Source organism: Trachypithecus francoisi, unplaced genomic scaffold, assembly GCF_009764315.1.
Source record: "Trachypithecus francoisi isolate TF-2019V2 unplaced genomic scaffold, Tfra_2.0 Lachesis_group17, whole genome shotgun sequence".
NCBI lineage: Eukaryota > Metazoa > Chordata > Mammalia > Primates > Cercopithecidae > Trachypithecus > Trachypithecus francoisi.
The window spans coordinates 61,153,550-61,177,144 of NW_022681462.1; the positions used below are offsets into that span (position 1 = coordinate 61,153,550).

Here is a 23,595-nt window from a genome sequence, read left to right on the forward strand (position 1 = left end):
TTCCTTCTGGCCACCTGACTGATCGTAACTCCTGTTTAGGTTGGCTGGAGGAAACGGAGAGAAAATTTACATGTGGTGGGCAGAAAGAAACCAGCTAGAGGACTGGCCTTGTCATTATCTAACTGTGTTGTGATGAACCGGCACTTCCTCATCTCTAAAAGCAGGGCACTGAACTAGAAGATCGCCACGTCAGATGATGAAAAACACTCCAACGAACACTTCTTACCCTTGTGAGCAGCCCTAGTAGCAGATTTAATGTGGGAGGAGGTTCACACTACGGGATAAAAATCAAGTTTTAGGATTCCATTTTATCTAAGCTGACCACCACAAGGCAGAGGATCAAGACTTAAGCTAAATATGGCCCTCAGGCAAGCTTCACTTCCCCATCTGTGAAGGGAGAATAAATATAGCATACACATGTTAAGATAAATGAGAGAGCTGGTCAAGTGTTTCGAGCTCTTCGGCAGACAAGCCTGACTTTCCAAAAAAAGACAAACCACAACTTCGGAGCCAGTGCTATTTCTTCTGTGCATGGTGAGGTGACTTCCCCAGTTGTAGAGGATTTAGAGCTGAAATTCCATATTGTCTGGAGCTATAATTACAAGTCTCTTGCACTAAAACAGAGGTCAGCTGGCCTAAAGCATGCAGAAAGAAGGTAAATGTCTGGTCACATTTCCATGTGGTATATTCCTTTCGTAACTTTTTGGTACAAATTTCATGTTGATAGAATAGTCATTCATTCACTCCACAAATATCTGGCAAGTAGGTGCTGAGTGCTGTATATAGACGAGTGAACACAACACAAACCCTGCCCTCATGCCGTGTAGAGTACAGCAGAGGAGTAGGCACAGGGCTCTCAGCTAGGGCAGTACCACCCTATGTCTGGTGGGGAGGCATTTCAGACATTTGGGAGGCGCTGTCAATTGTCAAAATGAATGGGGCAGCTCTGCTAGCATTTAAGGGTGGGAGCCGTGGTGCTACATGACCTGTATGAGGAAAAACAGCCCCAGGCCCGCATGAGTAGTGAGCGTACTGCTAGACATTCATAAATATGAAAAACTCCTTTGTGGGAAAACAGCCTGTTGCATAGCAAGAGTGAGGCCACCTTGAAGTAAAACTGCCATGATGACCAATGTTTGATGCCTACAATTCAAGGTGTTCCAGTAGCATAGATAAGCCCTCATAACCTCCCCAGTGGTCATGAGTTTCTAAAGGAAGTCTGAGGGATGATGAGCTTCCTGTGTCTTTACCTTAAAAGCAGAGTATATAAAGGATACTTTCTAGAGGTTGGTTGTGAGAATCCACCATCTCTTGGCCTACCTAGACATCATTTCTGTTTCTAAGTCTGTATTAAATATTTCTTTCTGAGAAACTGGATTTGTCAGCCTCTTTCTTCAGCCTCTCAGCTCCCTCGGCCTTTGAAGGCAGGTTTGCATAGACCTGCTCGCCATGGAACACCTTTTATAATTGCATGCATCTAGGACCTGATTCTGCTGCATATATAAAAATAAATTTTTTTGGCATAACTTTAGTGCATTTTTTAAACTTTTTCTTTTCTTTTCTTTCTTTTCTTTTTTTTTTTTGGAGCAGGGTTTTACTCTGTCACCCAGGCTGGAGTGCAGTGGCGTGATCACAGACTGCTACAGCCTTGACCTCCTGGGCTCTAGCCTCCACCTCAGCCTCCTGAGTAGTTGATACTACAGGTGTGTGCCACCATGCCCAGCTAGTCAGAAATATTTTTTATTTTATTTTTTTTTGTAGAGACTGGGGTCTTGCTCTGTTGCCTGGGCTAGTATCGAACTCCTGGGCTCAAGCAATTATCCTGCCTCAGCCCCCTAAAATGTTGGGATTACAGGCATGAGCCATGGCCCTCAGACTTTAATGAATTTTCTAGGAAGGTAATTTCAGTCCACATTGAAGGAGAAAGATTGTACTTTATTTTATTTGAAACATCACAGGAGGCTGGGTGCAGCGGCTTATACCTGTAATCACAGCACTCTGGGAGGCTGAGACAGGTGGATGGCTTGAGTCCAGGAGTTCAAGGCCAGTGTGGGCAGCATAGCAAAACCCCATCTCTACAAAAATACAAAAATGAGCCAAGTGTGGTGGTGTGTGCCTATAGTCCCAGCTACTTGACAGGCTGAGGTGGGAGGATCACTTGAGCCTGGGACACCGAGGTTGCAGTGAGCTGAGATCATGCCACTGCACTCCAGCCTGGGTGATAGAATAAGACCCTGTCTCAAAGAAAAAAAAAAAAGAAGAAGAAGAAGAAAAAGAAAAAACAAACATCACAGGAGTTACTTACCATCACAGAAAATCACATGCCACTGGCAACACTGCTCTCAGCATCTGAGTCACCAATAAAAACATAACTATGTCAGCCAATATTTTTAACTGTTGCATTCATGGTCATTTTACCTAATAGGTGCAGGCCTGATTACTTTATTATGATTTCTGGAGTAGTCAGCCTTGGGAGTTTAGGAATTTAATACTGAAATAAATAGTTTTATGATGAATTACTTTCCTTTTTATTTCTCCTCCATATCACTGCCAGGACGTTATACTGATTTAAAATTCCATGTATAGGGAGGTTATATTATCTACAGATTTCATTTGAGGATAAGTAAAAAGGAAGTATTTGTTATAAAAATGGGAGATGGAGGCCGGGCGCGGTGGCTCAAGCCTGTAATCCCAGCACTTTGGGAGGCCGAGACGGGCGGATCATGAGGTCAGGAGATCGAGACCATCCTGGCTAACATGGTGAAACCCCGTCTCTACTAAAAATACAAAAAACTAGCCGGGTGCGGTGGTGGGCGCCTGTAGTCCCAGCTACTCGGGAGGCTGAGGCAGGAGAATGGCGGGAACCCGGGAGGCGGAGCTTGCAGTGAGCTATCTGGCCACAGCACTCCAGCCCGGGCAACAGAGCGAGACTCCATCTCAAAAAAAAAAAAAATGGGAGATGGATCTGATAAAATTGAGGTATCAAATCAGACATTTAACAAATTGGGACAAAAATGACTATAAATGCAAATTGGGGCAGGTGCTATGAAGGAAAAGAGCCAGGTTCTGGGAGAGAGAATAACCAGGAAGATGAGTTTCAATCTGGGCAGGCAAGAAAGACCTCTCTGCAGGGATGACATTGAACCTGAGACCTGAGGGACCACTTAAGGAGACAGACAAGACAGTGTACGCAAACGTCCCAAGGCAGAAAAGCCCTGACATACTGAAGACCATAGGGAAAGGCCAGGGTGACAGGTGGGGCTGGAGAGAGGGAGTCAGCTTGGACCACCAGGGCCCACCTGCAATGGAAAGTCATTAAAAGGTGAGTCCCCCCTCACCTCCCCCACAACCCCCGCAAAAAAGTCACAAAATTTGAAAAAGACAATCCAGGCTACTTCAAGGAGAATGAATTGGAGGCAGGCAGGCTTATAAGGGGAGAGATTATTATAGTAATTCAGCTGAGAGAAGATGGAAGCTTAGACTAAGGGATAGCAGTTGACAGCTGGAGAAATGGTGGATTCTAGATACATTCCGGATATATCTAGATGATGTGACATCTTTTAGAGGGACGAGGAAGACTGAGGGTAGAGAAGCACCATAGGGAGAGAACTCAAGAGGACAGTTTGGGATATGTTAAGCTTGAGATGTCAAGCAGGTGGTCAGAGCGGTCTCTGCCTCTGAGTTCCAGAACTAGCTTATTACTATGTACCTCCTTTTAGCTGAACCAGAAGCATCTCAAATTCAACATTTCTGAACTAAATTCACTTCTTCCCAGTCAAAACTGCAACTCCTCCTGTGTTCACCATCTCACTAAAAGATATCACCACTCAATCAGGGTGCACAAGCCAGAAACCTGAAAGTTCTCAGGATCAACCCCTAACACAAACATACCAAAGCAGTCACCTGCCCAGCGAGTCTCCCTGTTTCTTCTCTCTCCGTATTTCTTCACCTGGGAGCTCCTACTCGTCTTCTAGGCTTGAGTCTGGAAATCACTTCGTCCAGCAGATCTTCTCTGAACCCCCAATTCAGCTTAAGCATCCCAACGCTCCACACTTCTGTGGCACCAGGAGCTTCTCCTGTCATCCTGTTTGTTTACACTGTAATACAATTGCCTCTTTTCTGATCTGCATCTTCCCCTTCTGCATCAGGACTCCCTGAGGGCAGGGGACTATTGCTCAAGACCTGGCTTATGGTAGCAGCTTATTACATTCCTGCTGAATGAATGATGGTAGCTCATGGGAAGGTGAAGTGAGAAAAGTCAGCTGCAGTCATCGTGCAGGTAGCTTGCACAGTGCTAGCTGCACCTCCTTCACCAGCTACAAAGCTTGAGAAAGTGGATCAAATACCTGAATTCTCTCCAGTAACAGATTAATTTATCTGGCTGCTGACATCAGTTTCGGCCAGATATCAAATTGCCTCCCGTGAGCAGGGCCATTTTTCTGTGGCACACCAATGGGTCCAATCCACCTCCCTGAATAATGTGAGCTCTTAATAGAAGAGCCTTAGACTGAGTGATGCTTTAAGCATTTTAGTTCCTGCTGCTGCTTTTCACCACAACTTTTTCTGCATTGTCTTGACATTTGTCTTATCTAGGTATGGAGAATACAGCTGACTGTCTATCCAGCATTCTTCTACTTCCTCCTTCTTTCCAAAACTCTGATTCAGTTCAGGACCCCCACCCCTTCTCTACTCAGACACATGCCCCTGGGGACCCTGGCCCCATACTTAGCTATATCGAGAGTCCCTGGTTGGATTAAGCCAATCATTGAGTTTCATTCCCCACTCCTGCCCCTCCCACTAAGTCACTGGGTTTTGGTGGGCACATGACCTGGGTTGTCCAATCAGAGCAAAGTATTCACTGGCTTGTCCAAGGTAGCTCCTGCCCCGCCTCCTGCTTCTGCAGCTGCTCGCCACCTCCTCTCGCCCATAGTATAAAAGGATTTACCACTCAGTGGCCCTATCTCGACAGCTCATGGAGATTATTCAGGGCCCCCTCTACATAGGCCATTGCCGTGTTTTCTGTTATCACCACCGGGGTCTATGCGACAGCTGAGTCCCAGAACCCCACTTACTTATCTCCAGCACTAGCTATGGAGAGGGAGGCGTACAGACATCCCAGGTCTGACACCTCTACCAGAGCAGCCCTCTCACCCTTTTCAACACTTGGCCTACAGAGGCTGAAGTCCCCCGTTGACATACATACTTGCACATATTCTTATAATAGACAAAAGCGATAAGCAGCCAAGCAGCAAAGAGAAGACCCCGGTAACTACACTCAGATGAAGGCTGCAGTGCTGCTTTCCTCTGTCCAGATGAGGCAGCCAGAGTGCACAGAGGAGTTAAGCCATGACCAGCAAACCCATGTGGCATGTGAATACTTGAGCCCCCCTCTGCTGGCCAAACAAATGCATACAGTGCAATCTGCCATCTGAGGACGAGGATGGCTTCCCAGCAGGAGAAATCAGGATGTCCTCCTAGTCACGCATGAACAGAACAGGCCCTTGCAAAAACACACACACTTTCTGAGGGGTAGATGAAAATGTTTCGGAACTGGCAGAGCTGGTGGTTGGACAACACTGTGAATGTACTAAATGCCACTGGATTGTATACTTTATTTTTTAATTTTTCTTTTAGAGACAGGAGACAGGATCTCACTCTGTCACCCAGGCTGGAGTGCAGTGGTGCAATCATGGCTCACTACAGAGTCAAACTTCCGGGCTTAAGCAATCTTCCTGTCTCAGTCTTCCAAGTAGCTGGGACTACAGGTACGTGCTGCCACATCTGGCCAATTTTTTACTTTTTGTAGAGATGGGGGTCTCACTGTGTTGCCTAGGCTGGTCTTGAACTCCTAAGCTTAAGCAATCCTCCCGCCTTGGCCTCCCAAAGTGCTAGGATTATAGGCACGAACTACCACATCCAGCCTGATTATATACTTAAAAATGGTTAAATTTATGTTGTGTAAATTTCACCTCAATTTTAAAAACATACACACAGGGGCTGGGTGCGGCGGCTAACGCCTACAATCCTAGCACTTTGGGAAGCCAAAGCTGGAGGATTCCTTGAGCCCAGGAGTGTGAGACCAGCCTAGGCAACATAGGGAGACCCTGTCTCTATTAAGAAAAAGAGAAAAAAAAGAGGAAAGAAATACACACAGGTCCACAAGTGTGCAAAGATATGATCTTGCTTTGCAGGTACCCACACACATGTGCGCGTGTATGCACACATACACACTCACCTAGATTTCTTTGAAAATTCAGAAAATTCTTGCAGAATTACCCTGCAAGAAGTCCCTGGAGGCCAAGAGTTGATGTGTTGACATCAACTCTTCACAATATGCATTCATCACCACTGAGCACAGCTTATCTTCCTTGCACGGGTTTGATGCCCTCCCCCTCCCCCTGCCTGTTCTGTATTACTTCCCTTTATCTTCTTCCCACCAGCTCTGGCCCTTTTATACTACAGACAGTTCCCCGTGGGGCTCTTCCCAGCCTATCACAAAACAAATAGTCTCACCACATTACTACAGCCTATGTAACTTCCCAGCCCAGAAGAGTGCCTGCTCATGCTTTCACAGCAACCCATGCTACCCACTGGGTCTTCACCGTCAGCCTAGGAGATAGGTCAGCTGCCACCTCACTGATGAGAAAATAGGATCAAAGAAGCTCACCACCCGTCCAGAGGCACACGGAGAGGTGGGTAGGAATGAAGTGGGAATGCAATTCTCCTAACAATGAGTGTAGGACCCTCTCCCACACACCCCCTCTTTGTTTCAACCAGGTAGTCTATCATGGGTTTCAGACACAGACCTCCTGAGTCTCTGAGTCAGGCTTCCTAGCTGTGTGGCCCTGGGCAAGTTACTTACCTTTTCTGTTTCTTTTATCTATAAAATGGACTACTAATGGAGCCTTCTCTTAAATGCTGGGAAAACAAATGAGCTAGGGTATGAAAGGCACTTAATACATGTGCTGGCTGCTAATTTATAACCATGTCCACCGAGTAGTGTTCCTTTTCCGTTCAGTTTCAGCAGATTTGGGGCAGAGTAATAAACAGGCAGAAAATGAGAACTGAATGTGAAATTAACTTCAGAACAAACACACTGAGAAATTTTGCTGGTTTAAATAAGTGTGTATGTTTACATGGCAGGCAAGGACTAAAGTCAGGTATTTTATGAAAATACTGAGAAAATAGCTAAACTGATATATCTCAAATACGTTTTTTAAAAAAAAAATCAATGGCTACTAAGACCTGGGAAGGGAAAAGAGTCAAATGCACATGGACTTTGATGTGGCCATGGAGTCCTCTCGGCCCATTTTGCACACAGCAGGCAGGTTTCAGTGGCTCCCTGTACAATAATGCACACATGTCTACACTAGCATCCTCTCTGTTCCAAGAAGTTCAGACAATCTAGCAGCTCAACTTCTTGATTTCCTACTCGAAAGGACCTAGCTAGGGAAGCGTGCCATTTCTGAAGCAAAGCAAGAGCCAGTGAGACAAAATCAAAGAGAAGCAACAGTACAGACAGAGGAGGAAACTAGCAACAATAAAACTTCATAAGAGAATCACCAGATACACTGTCATTCAGTGGTTTCAAGTATCTATTCTCTTTTGTGTATTCTCATAAAAGCCTTAGAGTCAGCAATGCGACAGGTGGTATCATTTCTCTCTTTCTCCAGGGCAGTGAGGGCAGCAGCTGAGCCCAGCCAGGCTCTAGGTGAAGTGGTGGGAACTATCACTGGAGCAGTTGGGCTGGCAGCGGTGGGAGTCAAGGAGTTTCAAACGTAAGAGGTGTGGACCCTACAGTCTGGTGAAATTGCAATAGGAATCTGCTAGGTCCCTGTTCCTATCCCCACCCTGTGTTGCCAATAAGTGAGTCTTGTCAGAGCCTGTGCTCCATTGCTTGGGCCTGTGTTATGTGCTGCCTGGAAAATCAAATCGTGTGAGTCTCCCTTCAAAGAGTCACTGGCTTAGTTAAGCAACCAGTGAGACACTGGCAGCAAGGGGATGTCACGAGAACAGCGGAATGCAGATCTGGAGTCAGAGGGCCTGGCCCGAGGTCCAGGGCGGCCTCTCACTGGCCATGTATGTAATCTCGTTCAAGTCATTTCCCTGTCTCTGACCCTATTTCCTCATCCACTAAAAAAGGGGGGTGCAGAGGGAGGAGTAGACAGTATGACCTACCTCTTTAATGTCATTGTTAGGGCCAAATGGGATAAATGGGTTCAAGGAAGCCTCAAATGTAGGCACAGATGAATACAAGAGCCAAGAGCCATTGATGCTAAGTGCCACAGGGATTCAGAGTGGAGAGAATACATCTGCCCTTGACTGACAGAAAAGGCTATGTGGAAAAATAGGTATTATTGGATGTTCTCTGTTAATCTCTCCAACAAGGCACCCATCTTCAGAAGACTATGCCCTTTAGAAGTTCAAACTATTTAGCTCAGAGTTCAAGACTGGCCATGCAGTCATCAAACTCCTCTTCCCACCTTAGATTTAATGGCTTCTCCAATGAACAACTAATCTGTAGCTGGAATGAACATAGGCTGCTCCCGCACCTCCCCGTCCACCCGCCTCTCCCACATGCCTCTTTCTGTGCTCTTTTCTTGGCCTGGAATACTCTGTCTTGCCTGGGCCCCCTTCCCACCCCAAAACATACACACATACCAGCTATTCACTTAAGAAAACTGTCCAGACCCTCCCCCACCATCCCTAGAGCTGGACATACTCTTTCCTGCCTGGTCAATGTCTTTGATACCTGTATCAAAGGTATATATACATATATACATATACACACACATATATACACATACATATATCAAAGGTGTATATATATATACACACACATATGTGTATATATATACATATAAATGTGCGCACACACACACACCTGTATATACATATATATATCTAATATATCTATAATAATACATATTATATATTAGAGATATATATATACAGGGTTTTTTGTGTGTGTGTGTCTGTGTGTGTGTATGGGGTCTATAGTAGGACACTCTCATTTGAGATAGGGCTACATTTTGAAAATTAAGTTAATGAAAATCAATTTGTAATAGTTATTAGTCATCTGTAATATGGTTTATATTCAGATGACTGAGACACTTGAAAACACCCAAATCTAATCAAGGTGACTGCAATGTAACTAAAGAAAGCTAAAATCTAATAGAGTATGTTTTGGCCTATCTGAAAAATATGTTAACTGAAAAGCCATGGTCTATACAGACTCTACACAGAGTCTAGCAAAGTAGAAATTGCATAATGATCATATTAGTGTCCATCCACCTCTGTCCAACAGTAAGACAGCGGATGGTGGAGCTAGTGGACACAACAGATCCTGGCCGCTAGAAAGTCATGCTCTTGTATGGAAAGAAAACGTGATCACGTGTCCCCTGGACCTGGATGAAACAGAAATCTCCTCCCAGAAATCCAACTCGTTTTGCTCCAAAGCCTGTATGCCAAGCAACTTCTTTATGAATTCATCAGGAGCCTGGCCCTGAACAGAATATCCACCACTGTAACTTTGTTCTTCATATTTACGTTTCTAACTATAAAAAAAGAGAAGACTTCGGTTAAATCCCAGCCAACTGAACACATGCATTTATCTTGGACCTCTCTAAAATCCTTTAACATGTACAGTAATTATTTTAAAAAACATAAAGCCACAAGGACAAAACAAATAGGAAAAGAAATAACAGCAACAAAATTTAGAAGCTAAAAGGCAAAAAAAAACAAAAAAACAAGTGGAACTGACTTAATAGGCCCAGGGAGCCAAATTTGGAGCCAGCAATGAGATGCCAGTTATCAACACTGGACTGCACGGCAGACCTCCCTGAGGGTCTGAACGTATGGGAACTGGAAGAGCGCCTGCTTTTGCAGCTGGACTGAACGCGGAGCTACAGGCAAGAGGGTGGAACAAGTTTGCTTTTTAATACCTTATCCCCTTCCCTGTCATGGTAAATGTTCCCAGACCCTGGTGAAAGGCAGATGATACTTATTCTCTGGTAAGGGCAGAATTAGGGCTCCCCAAATGGAAGACACAAAGCCCAGTCGAAGCACACAAGGCCACGGTGGTACACAAAGAAAATTGAGACCCCCCCCTCCAACACCCTGCTTCTTTCACTTGCCTCCCAGGATGAACTCCTCAGGCAGAAGAGTAGAAGATTCTTTCCTGGTTTATATGACTAGCCCAAGGGGGAAGACCAATACCTGCTAACACTATAGTTCCCCAATAAAAGGCCCCAACAGATCACCCTACAACAGTGGTTCTCAACTGGGGGTGGGGTGAGTGAGGACTGGTGTTGCCCCAGGAAAACATTTGGCAATATCTGGAGACATTTCTGATTGCCATCAATGGAGGAGGGATGCTGCTGGCATCTAGGGGGAAGAGGCTGGGGATGCTGCTAAACAACATACAGTGCACAAGACAGCCCCCCACAACAAACAATCCAGCCCCCAATGTCAACAGTACTGAAGCTGAGAAACCCTGACCTAAAAGAAGCTCAGAGTCAACCAGCCTTGCCCGTACATGGTTTCTCATGTGCTCAGTGCCACTCTTGTAAACACAAATAGACATTTGAGAACTACCTGAAAGAGATCAAAATTAGAGACTACACAGAGAGACAAAAACTTTGAAATACTATCATTAATATCCTCAGATAAATTAAAGATGATATACCATCAAAAAACAAACTAGCCAGGCGCAGTGGCTCATGCCTGTAATTCCAAAACTTTGAGAGGCCAAGGCAGGTGGATCACTTGAGCACAGGAGTTCAAGACCAGCTTGGACAACATGGCAAAACTTCCTCTCTACCATAAAAAAGCAAACAAACAAACAAACAAAAAACTAGCCAGAAGTGGTGGCATGCACCTGTAGTCCCAGTTACTCAGGAGGCTGAGGTGGGAGGATCACTTGAACCTGGGACGCGGAGGTTGCAATAAGCCGAGATCACACCACTGCATTTCAGCCTGGGCAACAGAGTGACAGCCTGTCAAAACACACACACACACACACACACACACACACACACAAAACAACCCCAAACCACTTAGAAGATGCTAAAGGAAAAAAGAAGAACATCCAGAGAACAGGAAAAGGCACTTTAAAATTAAAAATAGAATCACATTTCAAAAACACAATAGAAGGGGTAGATGATAAACTTGAGGAAGTTTCTGTTTCTCCCCAAAATAAAGAAAAAAGATAGAAAGGAATTATAAGACAATTAGAGGATCATTCCTGCAACTCCAGCATCTAAATAGTAGAAGTTCCAGGGTAACAGAGGAGACTGACTGAAACTAAAGAAACCAAAGAAATAATCCAAGAAAATTTGTTAGAACTGGAAGATATGAGTTTCCAGATTGTGGGTAGCCAGTCAGGCCCTACCCCAAAGCCTATGATTGTGAAATTTCAGGAGGTTAAAATGGCACATCCTAACTTTCAGAGAGGAAAAATGGGTTCCTGACAACGGATCAGGGATCAGGTTGGCATGGGACTTCTAAACAACTTAAATAGAAGCTGAAAGACAATGGAACAATGCCTTAAAAATTCCAAAGGGGGAAAAAAATACAGTCTATTTTCAAAGTATCAATCAGGTATAAAGGAAATAAAAACATTTTCAAACATACTGGTATCCCAAAAGTTGCCTACAATGACTCTTTTCTCAGGAAACTAATAAAATATACATTCCACCAAAGTGAGGAAATAAGCCACTAAGACCTGAGATCCTGGAAACGGGGATCTAATACAAGAGATAGAGGCAAAGAGAATCCTAATAAACATGAAGGGAAATCCCAGGATAACAGCTGTGCAGCAGGCAAGAGGCACCAGCCCAGCTAGAGCAGGTTAGAAGGCTCAGGAGGAATGGCTGCAAAAGAAGAAACTGACAGAATACTTGATATGTCTGACTGCATGGGAGGGTGAGTTTTGCATGAAATAGCTGAGACATACAGTGAAAACCAAGTAAGGGAAGCAACAAGATAATTGTTCACTTGAGAAACAGAAAGTGGTACAAGAAGAAAAATATAGTCATAGTACACTACATGGCTCAGCTGTGAATAGTCATAAAAATATAAACACTGATCAGTGGTCAAACTGAAATTACAATATAGCTCCTGGAGAAAGGTGGATAGGAAGTGGAAGATATGTGTGAAAGGGAGCTAAGGCATCATCAGTCATCATGTGAATTCAATAGAGAATAATTGTTATCAAAATAAACAGCAGAGAGTTGAAAGTGGTTGTCTCAGGGTAGTGGGAAATGTCTTTTCCGCAGGAGAAGTAAAAAGGAATATTTTATTTCTTCATAATAAGTCCTTCCAGAACTGCTGACTCTTTAAACCATCTGCATATATAAGTTTGATAAAAATAAAATGACTTTTTTTTAAAAATTGGGGATCATAATAAAGTATAAAGAAGTAAGTTTCTAAAATTATTCATTATCACCACCTAGAACCAATCACTTTAACATTTTGACTATTTTGTTCTGATTTTTCCTCTGCATATTATACATGTGCATTTTCTTTAAAGTTTTAATCATACTATACATATATTTATATATGGTTTTGATTCCTGCTTTTTCACACTTAACACATCATTAGCCTTTTCACATTTCTTTAAATATCTGTTGAAGGCAGTTTTTAATGGCTGTGATTATTCCAATATAAATCATTCTGTGATTTAGCAACTCCCTTTTTACTACACATCAATGTGTTTATAATTTATCACTATTATAAATAACACTGTGAAGAATATCATTTTATGTAAATCTCTGGGTACGCTGAATGTTTTCTAGGCATAAATTCATAAAATCAGATCACTGCAAATTAAAGAGTCTTTGGCAAATTAACTTCCAAACTGGTTGTTTCAGTTTTCATTCCCAAAAAACGGGGCAGAGAGTATTTACTTTCCTTTCTCCTTTTCAACTTGATAGGTTGAAAAACAAAGTTTTTATTCCCATGTCTTTACAGAGTGTGTTTTCATTGGCTATTTGTTTTTCTTCTCCTGTGAGCTATTGGTTTATGTCTTGTCCATTTTTCCGCTGGGGATACATGGTAGATTAACTCTTTGGCAACCTCATTTATATGCTGATCTCTTATGAGTTAACATAAACCAGACCCAGGTACCTGATGATCCTTGAAAGCCCCAATAAAATCGTTTCTGAATCTAAATGGCCCCACAGAAACCTTGCCTTTCTGGGAGGCTCAGGTCAAACAGGCCAGTAGTCGGGCACCTTTGTAACACTCCTCACTCACATTTCATGATTTATATGCATGTCCCATTTTCTACTTGCATTCTGGCCAGCTCTATTCATCTTCTCTTCCAACTGGACTGTAAACTCCTACGGGGAAAGAACCCGATCTGATGGAATTTTGTGTTCCTCACCTCACTCTTATGTTTAATGGATACTCATATATTTGATAAGTAAAGCTATTAGGGTGTGGTTGGGGTGGGAGAGAATATGAACAGAGGCACAGAGAAAACAAGAACACTGGAAGCTCCAGACCCAAGCATTAAAAGGCACAAAAAAAGTAAATTAAAAAAATTTTTTTAAGAAAAAGAATATCAGAAGGGTAGAGAAGAGATCAGCCCTTGCCTCTACCTGAGCCTAAGAGCAAAGGCAGCACCACAAGTGCACAACTAGCAGAACTTCACTTTTTACCTTGAAGCCCTGAAAATAGTCCCCACAGCCTGGGAAAGAATGGACATGGAAGAACCACTGAAAAAAGGAACAAAACGTAAAGAGAAGGATCACAGAGCCATAAAAAGGAATGGAATGTTGATACCTTCTACAACATGGGTAAACCTTAGAAAATGTTAAAAGTGAAAGAAGTCAGACACAAAGGGCAAACATTGAAGGATTCCATTAATATGAAATGTCCAGAATAGGTAAATCCATAGAAATAGAAAGACAGATTAGTGGTTGCCAGGAGATGGGAAAGGAGGAATAGTGGGGAGCGACTGTCAGTGGGTATGGGGTTTTGAAAGTGTTCTCTGAATTATGTCTCAAAAAAGAAAACAAAGGAAAGAGGAGGAAACTTACATATGAAGCAGTTTGATAAAACAGCAATTTCTCTGATTAATTACTTTCTTCTTAATACCAGCTTGCCTAGATGCTGATACTTCCATACTACCTTGTTCAGACAACAGGAGGCATTTGGGTCTCCCTTCCGGTCAAGACACAAGGGAGCAGGTCAGCATCCTCACCATGTCCCCCTCCTCCAACTTGTCACAGAGGGTCACAGGCCATGTGCCAGTATTTCATTCAAACAGACCTGACGGCCTGTCTGTTAATGAGCTTCGTGAGTCCAGAAGTGAGTCCCGCTTTCCTTAAATGGTCAATGCATTCAAATCGCCACCTATAACCTGCTTTAAAGTCACTTAGTAATGTCCGGACAGGTCAGAATCCCCTCTCAAATGAGCTGATAGGAAAGCCAATATGGAGATGATATAAAGTCATGGGAAAGGTTCTTTCCATATAATCTTACCACCAGACCCCCCTAAATTTAACACACACCTAGTTCCTACTGGGGCCCCCAACACTTGTGCAAAGTGCTATGTGCTACATGCAGTCCTGCAGGGACAGGAAGGGGAAGAGTTTACAATCTGCATGGGGAGCAAAGATTTACACATGAATAAAACCAAATGCTAGAGTGCAGCCTGGAGACAATTCACTTAGTAGAAATTCTAAGGAGGGACTCACTTCTAGAGGGCTGGAGTCAGAGGTGAGGAGGTCACAGAGTGCCTCAGCCTCAGTTGGACTTCTCACTTTCCACAGTGGATGAATTCCCAAAGCTCTCACCTGTTGGACGAAGTCCCTGTCCGAAGGAAGCATCTCCCTGCTCTGTCCCTCCTCATGTCCAGTCCCTTCCCCATTCCTCCAGGGCTGAGGAGGCTGCTAGAAACACCTCCGGGTAATCAGCTCACTGGGGAAGACAACCATGTGAAAAGTAAGCTGGATTAAATGGAATTTTAATTGAACTGGACGCTCCAAATGAAATGCTCTCTCAGTGGCAGCTCCTAGAGGGGGCACACTTTGAGCCAACTCATTTATAATCCCAATCATTATGTCATTTGAAAGAGGATGGGTTTTCTAGATTGGAACAAATTTGAAAAAAAAAAGAAAGAAAGAAAAGAAAAGAAAGAAAAAGAAAGAAAGAAAGAAAAAGAGAGAGAGAGAAAGGAAGGAAGGAAGGAAGGAAGGAAGGAAGGAAAGAAAAGAAAGGAAAAGAGAGAAAAAAAATGTGAAAGAGGAGGGCAGGAGAATAACGGGAGGGGAGGACACTTGCGCAGGAAGCAGAGGTCAGCCAGGAAAGAAGTAATTACTGGCAAGATGGGTGTTTGAGTAACACAGCCCTTCCTCTCCCTCCAGTCACTCCTTGTGACCCGCCTGGGGAGTGTTAACACAAAAAGGACGTCATTGCCCATCTGATGCTTTGGAACTAATTTAGCACAGACCAAGCTGCCACCCTTCTAAGGGACAGGGTCTGTCACCACCCAGAGGAGTGCTAACCTCAGCCACAATGAACAGAGCCCTGTCCAGGCGTCCTGTCTATCAAGTGCCTTAATATGCGGGAGAGAAATAGCTTGGTGTTTAGACCTCATCAAGAAATACCTGCAGAGCCTACTGGGCACACACCCCTGGGCCACAGCACACTAATGGAGCCAAGGTACCCCACAAAACTCTGCTTCCATTTTTTTTTCTCCTGATAGCACTGCGGCCCTTCTCCACCAGGTGAACTGGGTAGGCAGCACCCATGGCTGAATCATTCAACTCATTCCAGTAACTACAGAGAATCTCAACCATGTGTAAAGAATTAGAAATGAGGGTGTATCGGGGTGTGTTTTGTGGGGGTGGGGGTTTAAAAATTTATAAATTAAAAAAAACAACACAATGAGAACCTGTCATTTGCAATAACATGGATAGAACTGGAGATCATTTTGTTAAGTAAAACAAGCCAGCAACAGAAAGACAAATATCGCGTGTTCTCACTTATTTGTAGGATCCTTTATTATTATATTATTATTATTATTATCATAATACTTTAAGTTCTAGGGTACATGTGCATAACGTGCAGGTTTGTTACATATGTATACTTGTGCCATGTTGGTGTGCTGCACCCATCAACTCGTCAGCACCCATCAACCCGTCATTTACATCAGGTATAACTCCCAATGCAATCCCTCCCCCATCCCCCCCGCCATGATAGGCCCCAGTGTGTGATGTTCCCCTTCCCGAGTCCAAGTGATCTCATTGTTCAGTTCCCACCTATGAGTGAGAACATGCGGTGTTTGGTTTTCTGTTCTTGCGATAGTTTGCTGAGAATGATGGTTTCCAGCTGCATCCATGTCCCTACAAAGGACACAAACTCATATTTGTAGGATCTTAAAAATCAAAACAATTGAACTCATGGACATAGGGAGTAGAAGGATGGGCACAGAGGCTGGGATGTGGAGCTGGGGGCTTGGTGGGAGGTGGGGATGGCTAATGGGTACAAAAAAATAGGTAGGGCCAGGCATGGTGGCTCACGCCTGTGATCCCAGCACTTCGGGAGGCTGAGGTGGGCAGATCACAAGGTCAGAAGTTTGGCAACAGCCTGGCCAATATGGTGAAACCCTGTCTCTACCAAAAATACCAAAATTAGCTGGGCATGGTGGCAGGCACCTGTAGTCCCAGCTATTTGGAAGGCTGAGGCAGGAGAATTGCTTGAACCCAGGAGGTGGAGGTTGCAGTGAGCCAAGACTGTGCCACTGCACTCCAGCCTGGGTGACAGAGCAAGACTCTATCTCAAAAAAAAAAAAAAAAAGTTAGAAAAAAACATGACACTATTTGATGGCACAACAGGGTGACTATAGTCAATAATAACGCAATTGTACATTTAAAAATAACTCAAAGAGTGTAATTGGATTGTTTGTAGCACAAAGGATAACTGCTTGAGGGGATGGATCCCCCATTCTGCATGAGGTGCTGATTTCACATTGCATGCCGGTATCAAAACATCTCACATGGTCCACAAATGTGTACACCTACTATACACCCACAACATTGTTTTAAAAATTGAAAAAATAAAAAAAAGAATAAAATAACTCACGTTCCCTGCACTCCAGGGACAGCGTGTATGTAAGACAGGGGTGGATGTGCTACGGAGGGCAGGGGGCAGGGGGCAGGGGGTGGAGGTGGGTTGCAAAGAGCAGGTACAGAAGCGTACAGTCCTTAATTCAGTGGCTCTGACATTTTAGCCTGCATAAGAATCACCTGAAGGGCTTTTATAAAAGAGATTTCTTAGAGTTTTTCAGTCAGAGGGTTTGGGGTAAAGCCTAAGAATTTGGATGTCTAACAAGTTCCCAGGAAATCCATGTTGGCTTGAGGATCACACTTTGAGAACCAGTGCCACCATTCAAAGCCTTGCTGAGCATCTAGTACATGTAAGAATCCAAACTGATCACTTTCTCCAGTTAAAAAACAACTTTCGTGGAAACAACCTTACTCAACTTAACTCTTACTAGCATTTCACCTCCTTGGAAGGATAAGCCTTGCTCCTCTGTGCCCCCAATAAATAGGCCCCACTGCCCTCCCACCACTCATGGTTGACCTACCCTTCAAAGCACTGTGCCTCTGGGGGCTGGGCCTGTGCCTGATAGATCTTCTAACACCTGCCCCTGGCCCAGATCTGGTGCTTAGTAAATGTATGTTGACTGACTGGATGAATGTTCTCTTTTAGGCTTGCCAACCACCACAGGAAACAGCCGGGCAGGATTTGGGAGCCCATGCAGAGGTGGTGGCAATGGGGATGGCCCAAGAGGGCAAACAATATGAGCAGCAGGTGGCAGAGGAAGTTTTGTGCCATATTCAGAGACTATTCAGATAAAAGAGGGACAAACAGATTTGAAGAGGTAGGCTTCCCCTGAATAACGAAATCCTTGAAGGGAGAAAAGAAAGGCCTGAGGTAGCCCCCATGGGACAGAAACGACACCTGTCCTTTGCAGGCTAAAGCTGGCCTGCCTGACAGCCCCCCACACAGCATTCCGCGGTTCCTCTCTTCTGGGAAGGGGCCACAGCTTTAGGCAAATGGCATGAGCTTCTTGCACACATGCATCAGCAATGGGGCCATTGACGCCACTTCAGGCCTGCTCCTTTTTGAGGAAGCATGGTGGTTTAGGGACACATTGACAAAACACCCGTTAACGTCACCTGGGAAAGAAGTTTTTGTAGGAGCCGTTTTAGCAGCAATCCTTACGTGTTCCATCTATACACAATGTTCCACCAACTCTTCTATCTAGAAAAGCGATATGCTTGGAATGTACCTTTTACACGAAACGCTGAACAACAGAGTGCGTGTGATAAAAAAGAGGCCTTTAACGTGGGCCAGATGATTAGGGAGAGTAACTTAACATCAAGAACCCAGGGCTTCAAGTCCGACAGCCTGCTTGGTGATCTTGGCTTTGCCTTTTACCAACTGTGTGGCCTGGAGCGAGTCATTTAACCTCCCCAAACCTGCAAAATGAGACAGCCACCACTGGCTTCCTTTACTCACAGAGCAGGGTGAGGGAACTCAAGGTGGTACCAGGTGCAACATGCTTTATGTGCTGTAAAAATGTCATTTGATGATGAGTCTGCCACTTTTAAGCCATTCAGTCTCCCCTGAGCCTGGGTAGAGCAGGAAAATCTAGGGATCTGGAGAGGCGGCTGCTTCAGTGCTCCCACCATTCACTCAAAAAGGAACAGTGACAGCAATAAAGACCCCTTCCCCCACTTTCTTTTCTTTCTATTAAAATCAACAAGCAACACAGCACCAGATTAATATCTCTTTAATTACCAAGTTGTCAGTCACCAGGTGAAAAGCCATCATTTAGTTATCAACCCTGCTCCACATGTTGACACGGATAGCAGGGATCTGGGGTCCATAAAAAGACATGTTAGGGTCACCCCCTCTGCTGTTCCTCCCTGCACTGCTCTTCCCACTCAGGATATGAGCTCTCCACACCCCTCTGCCTGCTGGAACTCATTTAGGTCAATGTTTCCCAAAACTTCACTTCATGGCACACAGAGAAAATGAGATCATGTGTTCAGCACACATGGGGTGGGGCAGGAGAGCCACTGCTGCATGCCTGAGGTGAGACTGCTCACGGTAGGACAACCTGAGCCCTGGCTTGTCCCAGGCCCTACCCAGCTGCCCTGAGGGCTGAGGAAATCCCTTATCTGGGAGCTGGGAAGCTCCGACATATCTAACAATCCCACACGGAGGTACTATTATAATCTCCATTTTACAGATAAGGAAACAGGTTTCTGAAGGTTAAGCCCCTTGCTGGGAAGCGGCAGAGCTGAAGTTGGGCCCTGGCAGTCCAATGTGGGGGTCCACACTGGCAACCAGTTCTCTACTGGCCTCCACCTCTTCCTGTAAGCCTAGATCTTCCAAAAAGCTCCTCCCCGTCACCTCTTCCTGTGTGGGAGCCTGCAGCACTCAATTTCACACGATGAACTTGCCCAGCTGTGTAGTGGACCTTTCTGTGGCCCGATCCCCCACCTTCTCCCATGGAAGGTGGGAGCACACACCAGGCATTGAATCAACACCAACCGAACTGGGCCAGTGTGGAGCCCCCAAAGCTAGCTGGGTCCGCACTCGCAGCACCAAGCCCTATGGGGTAACTACATACATCGTTTCTAATCCTTACAGCTATGCTGCAGGGTAGAAATTATCTCGTCACTTCATACAGAAGGAAGAGAGGCTCACAAGTGAGCCAGCTGGCCAACGGTCTCACAGCTACAAAGAGGTAGAGCTAGGATTCGAAGTTCATCTGGTGGCTGCAAAACCCACACTCTTTCCACTGCCAACCTGTCTCCTCCTCAGGGGATCTGGGAGCAAGAGGTCTCAGGAAATATGCAAAGGCTGGAGTCTGAGAAAGTGCTGGGGGACAGACAGCCCTACTGGTGATCACTAAGGCCCCTGGGCCTGTGGAAAGACAAAACTGGTGGCCTGTCCCATACCTACGTGCCTGCTTCTCCTTTGAACCTTGGAGACTTCTACTGTATTAGCAAAGCTTTCCTAGGAAAGGGGTTGTGCTGATGCTATTATTTAGCAGGTATGACTTTAGTCCTTGGTTAACCTTTTAGCAGAAACAAGCTGACAGTCAAATGAGAATCAATTCTTTTTTTTTTTTTTTTTTTTTTAAATAAGCATAGTCTCGCTCTGTTGCCTAGGCTGGAGTGCAACAGAGCTGTGTATTGTAGCTCACTGCAGCTTTGAATTCCCGCACTCAAGTGATCCCCCCACCTCAGCCTCCTGAGTAGCTGGACTACAGAGGCAAGCACCACCACATCTGGTTAATTAAAAAAAAAAAAAAAAATTTTGTAGAGGTGGGGGTCTTGCTGTGTTGTCCAGGCTGGTCTTGAACTCCTGACCTCAAATGATCCTGCCGCCTTGGCCTCCCAAAGTACTGAGATTACAGACAAGAACATGCCACCCTGCCTGGCCAAGAATCGCCTTATTTTAAGACATATTTGTTGCATGCCTACAAGGTACCAGGCACCGGGCTGAGCACTGCAACATGGTAGAGAAAGACACTGCCCTTGAAGAGAGCAAGAACGCATCCAAGAGGTCCCGGCAGGCAGCAGGCCGGAGAGGGTTCTACCCAGGGAGCCGGGGGACCCCTGAGAGCTCAGACGGCCCGGCCTCCGTACATGCAAAGCCGCTGTGGTCAGAAACTAAAAGAGGAATGGCAAATTGCTGAGGGCAAGGAAAGCTGCTCTCTGACCCAAGTGTGCCAAATTAGGGCAAAGCCAAGTCTGTCAGAGAGAAAGGAAATTCAGCTGAGAGTCAGGAATTTTAATTTTTAAGAGCCACACATGGTCTTCCGTCTTGTTTCTTTGTAACTGCGTCCCTCTCCTCCTGAAGCATTGCTGTTGTGTCTGAGGCCTCTGTAGCACCCACAGCTGCCAATACATGTGCCCTTTCTGGAAACCAACACCCCCATGGAGAGCTGCTTTGTTTTCATACCATTAGATCTCATCTTGGGAGAGCTGCTTTGTTTTCATACCATTAGATCTCATCTCTTGAAACCCCAAATTCCACAACAAAATCGCAAAAGCCCAATCCTCCATGAGGTCTCTGACCCTGAGGGGCTTAAAGCAATGCTTCCCACCTTTTTCACATCACAGCACCCACAGCAACTGACAATACATGCTCAACCCCCTTAGGCTGTCACTCCCCCGGCCCCTCAAAGATGAGAGCTTGGCATCTCAGCACACCTGTAACACTCATGCCTGAGATACCTGCGGGGAAGCTTTCGTTCAAAGCATGGGAATGTCACCAAACCTCAGGAGAATCATGATGGAAGTGGAGAAGCCAAACAGATCAAAGGTCCAGGACGGGGATAGGGCACAGATTATGTGCCTGATTATGAGGCATAATCAGAGACCAACCAGAGCTGGTGGGGACTGCCCCCACCCTAAGGTCCTTGCCTGCCAGCCCACAGTGTAAGCTGGCATAACCCAAACCCACATCAGAGTCCCAAGGAGGGGAACACAGGACATTCAGAAACGGCAAAGGCTTTGGAGTCAACAAAGGCTATCCACCTTCCCAACACAGAGGAGGAAACAGCATTCCCATGTGATGCGGTGCAGGCTGGAGATATAAATAGCTTCTAAAAAGGTTAGCAAAATGCACAGATGACAAATCTACAGTAGGTTACTAAGGGAAACCAGGATGCTCAGTGCCAGCATCTCACCTGTTGCAGCTAATGCCTGGAAGGAACGCTGGGATTCCACCCAGGCTCTGCTCACCGGGCTGAGCAAGGACGGAACACGGGGCTACAAGGACCCAGAGTCTGGTGTTGTGAGTGGCATTTCCTAAACCCTACTAATGTTCCCTGCAGGCCTTCTCCAAAGTAGGAAAACCTTTTTCCTAATCACATCTCTATCTGCTTCCCATAAGCCCACTTGTTCCCAGTTTCCTCACCTGGCAGAAGTCTACCTTGAAGGGTGTTGTGACGATGCCCTGCCTGGAGGTAGGAGGAGCCTGGTGAGTGGTGATCCCATGGCCGTTTCTCCTTCCCCTTTCTCATCATGCCAGGCCCTTCTGCTGAAATGCAGAAGGTGGGGCATGCCAAGCCTGCCTCCGGTGGAGATTCCCTTCTGTAGGGGAAGTGCCTTGTGGGCACCCAGAGGGCATGCAGGGGAGTCACAGCTGCTGGGTCATGTCAAGTGAAAACAAATCTCACTTGTCATTGAAAAAGCAACACCAGTGGACACAGAGTAAAAGATATTTATAGCTGTCATGGACACATCCCTGAACTTGCGTGTTGAAGTTAACAGACATAGAAACAATACATCCCAAAGCACACAAATGGACTTCCACACACTGAGACAGTGGTTAAATCTGGAACTCTAGGGATCCCAAACTCACCCTCAACACACATCCTCCTGGGTGTGGATATTCTGGGACCTGTATAAACTGGGCTTCAGTCCTTCCCTCTCCCGAGTATCAAGTTCTGACTTCCTGCCAAGGATTAAGAGATCAGCCTGGAGCCCACAGCTAGAGAGCAGCTTGCCAGGCAGCTCCCCGCTGGCCTGTCTGGACAGAGAGGGAGAGCTCTTTCCACTTCCCATCACTCCAAACAGTGCAGTGGCAGGAAGGAAAATCCCATCTCTCCAGTCCCTCCCTGAGCAGACACTGGGGTTGCTGCAGAGCCTACACCGAAGTCCTGAAGGCTGGGCAAGAAAGGAGAAGCTCCACAGAGGTCCAGGCAGGAAGCCAACACCTCACCCCCAACACACACGCAAGGCCCCCAGTGAGAAGGAAGATGCCTCGGTCAACTTCCACTCCAAAATGCTTGGCAGTCAAAATGTCACAGCTGCTCCTAGACCACCCATGGGCTTGGCCAACAGAAGGGAAACCTGCCCTTTGGCAGTGATGCTCTGAGTGTGCTGGGATGTCCCCAGGCAGAGCACATGATGGGGACTGAAGTCCAATACACTCTCTCTCCCATTCTCTCTGTCTGCTAATAGCAGCAGAGGTCAAGTGGAAAGCAGCCTGCTCTAAAAAGCCAAAGGTCATCTACAACAATCACCCTTTGATTGGTAGATTCCCTAATATGTCAATCGGGCAAATGATGCTCGATTTGAACTTGACTGGGGTTAAGGCAGGGACCATGAGTGAGCAAGTGGACTAGAGGTTCCAAACTGAGGGAGGTACTTGTTGCTGTTATTCAAATACAATGAGTGCCCACATGCATGAGTGAACATTTTGGAGAGAAGACAACTGACCTGTAGTGCCATGAGCTGCCTCATTCCATCTTAACTCTCTGAAAGTAGAACCAGCTGAAGGCTATATACCCTACTTGTTTGTCAAATTCTGCACAGAACTCTAAGCTATTTCTCTTCCATCAATGGGGATACGGGCTCTGCTTAAGACAGAAAACCATCTGATACAACAGGGCATCTATGGCAGGGAGCACTGGGCTTGGAACCATGGATCCCATAATGGGGACTATGGGAGTGATAACGTGCAAAGCTGCTCCACACCTCTGTTGAAAAGGTTCTAGGATCTGGCATTCTAGTGGAATTTCTATCAACTCCAGGCACAATACACTGTTCT

General features: G+C 45.4%; 1 protein-coding gene across 2 annotated transcripts in view; it reads right to left on the reverse strand.

Annotated features, from left to right (window-relative positions):
• Positions 1 to 23,595, reverse strand: part of RHOQ (ras homolog family member Q) — a 41,364-nt gene that overhangs the window by 13,418 nt on the left and 4,351 nt on the right. The gene's annotated exons all lie outside the window — the stretch shown is intronic.